The sequence below is a fragment of the Parasteatoda tepidariorum genome, chromosome 2 (assembly GCF_043381705.1).
Source record: "Parasteatoda tepidariorum isolate YZ-2023 chromosome 2, CAS_Ptep_4.0, whole genome shotgun sequence".
Lineage (NCBI taxonomy): Eukaryota > Metazoa > Arthropoda > Arachnida > Araneae > Theridiidae > Parasteatoda > Parasteatoda tepidariorum.
The window spans coordinates 49,249,434-49,251,951 of record NC_092205.1 but is presented as its reverse complement, the minus strand read 5'-3'; the positions used below and the strand labels follow the sequence as shown (position 1 = coordinate 49,251,951).

Below are 2,518 nucleotides of genomic sequence, written 5' to 3'. Positions count from 1 at the left end.
TTTTTCTGAAAAACTACAGATATATAAAATTTTCGAAATCAATTTTGACAATAAATATGCATTATATAGTACGTGAAAGTACCACAAAATTAATTGCAGTATGAGACAATTACAATAACTAATAGTCTGCATTGAAGTAATAAAATACCGATTTTTCTACATATTGAATTATTTTTTTATCTCTCACAGGACCTTCTATGGGCCGAAACGAATGTTGCCCCCTAAAATTATTCCTCATAAGGCATACATCCCACCAGTTTAGTTCAAAATTGGCGAGTCACACTTCCCTAGTTTCCCTTGTAAGAGCATTTATTACATGACACTTAAATACTTATAAAGATATATCTATAAACCAATGCATCTCATCTGAATTAACATGCACTGCACATTGTTACGATTCTTCTTCTAAAAATCTTAAAATATAAGTCAAATAATAAAATTCTAAATGGAAAAAAAATTATGTGAATTTTCAAGAGAACTTAAAGTAAAATCTTTCAAAATGAATAACAATAGAATTTTTTAAAAAGTTTAAGTAAGGATGTAAACTTACAAAATTTTTCAAAATAATTGACAAGTAAAAATATTATTGATGATGTCCATAATAGTCCATGAAAGTTAATTATTTTTTTTTAAAAATATATATGAATACGATAATGGTATCGCTTATGTTATTCAACTAAAACTAATTTAAAGTAAAATACAAATGTAATTTTGATGTTTTTCATTATTTTCATTGAAAGTGAATAGATTATAATTTTGAGAATTTTTTTATTACAAACATTAAATACATTTTTTCCTCGTGCTTCTTTCAGACAGTAAACTTTAAAATGGAAAAATAGATTTCAATTGTTGTTATAATATATATCACACAGTAAAACAGTTAATCCTATATTAATTCAAAAATACTGATTTAAATAAAAGAGAGCAAATTCTTGTGGGTCAAAATCTGGTTTAAACTTTAAAAGCAGGTTAAAACCGTCAGACAGAAACTAGGGTAAGCACAATACCATGGTGGAAGTGAAATTTTCATAGTTTATACCAGATATTAATTTTAATACAAATATACAATAAATTATCAATGTAATATATAATTAACAAAAATAACGTAGAAGTTGTAGATTTAAACGGAAGAAAGGGTTATTTACCTTATTTTTTATACTGTTTTATTTTATTTGAGATCATTCATCCTGCCTCACATCTCTCTCCTCAGAAATTGCGAAATTGTCTCGTCGAAATCTTTACATAGCGTGGATATCCTTTTATCTTTCATGGAAATTTTTTATGCGTTAGCTTACAAGTTTCAATAAAATCGCAATAAATACAAAAATAATATGGGATGAATTTGAAAACAGAAGAGACGAAAGAAAAATAGTTAAATAAAAGCTTATGTTTTCACATAATAAAATGACAAAGGTTTCACAAGAATTTGCACTTCTTGTCTTAGTTTCATATTAACTTGTTTTTTTCTCACTTGCATGGAAATTATGGCAAAAATCAAAGACCTTTTTTTGCTATTGGAATGTCCTAATATAAGCATTTTCACAACTATAGAGCTTCCAGAATATTTTCTATTAGTGGTCTGTATTTCAAGTATAATAATAACTTTTAAATATTCTCTTCAACATTTCTTAATTTGATTGACAAAGTCAATAAATTTAATATTTAATATTAACCAAACATATAATGGGCTATTTGAAACATAAACTATAATTTTTAACCAAAAACATAGATGCAAATTTTAGGTTTTTCCATCCTAAGGTTTTTCAGATTAGGTTTTTCCATCCTTAGGTTTTCCAGATTAGGTTTTTCCATCCTAAGGTTTTTCAGATTAGGATTTTCAAAGGTTAGGTTTCCAAAGGTTTTTCAGATAAGGTTTCTTTTAAACTACAGCACTTCTTACTCAAAACATCTGTAAGAAGAAAGTAATAATCATTGTACATACATTAGCCATTTAATTAAATCTTCAACTTCTTTCACTATTAGAGAAAACTAGCCTATTACTCACATTATTATTATTAATTATTGAAGAAAGTAACACATTTTCTTTTGTTCTTCCCACATTAATAAATGAAAAGTTAAGTTCTTACAAGCCCATTTAAATTTGTTTTCGTGATTACTTTAAATGCGGAGCTTCTGGTACTGTTCAGACCATGCAGTGTTTAATATTGTACAAAAGAGGAAAAAGACAATCATAACATGTTTTCGTGATTACGTGTTAAACAGAATTAAATAAAAGTGAATTGACAAAAGATATATTGCAGCTGCGTACAAATATTCTATTGTTAAGTCTCGAACGTTAACCTTCCATATCATGGTAAATGTGAAGATTGTTAAGACTCATTACTATTTATTTGTATCACGTTATTTTCCTCCTCAATTCAAACTTAAACAATTATATTGTAGATGTTCGAGTATTCTTTTTTATATTTGTTTTATCATTACGACGGGGTCAAAACAACGTATAAAGCATACAGTCATTATAGAGTCATCACACACACAGATATATCGAGTTGTAATT

At 26.8% G+C, this 2,518-nt stretch overlaps 1 protein-coding gene across 6 annotated transcripts in view; it reads left to right on the top strand.

Moving 5' to 3' along the window:
* LOC107450046 (octopamine receptor beta-2R) overlaps positions 1-2,518 on the top strand; it is a 163,291-nt gene that overhangs the window by 93,066 nt on the left and 67,707 nt on the right. The window lies entirely within an intron of this gene.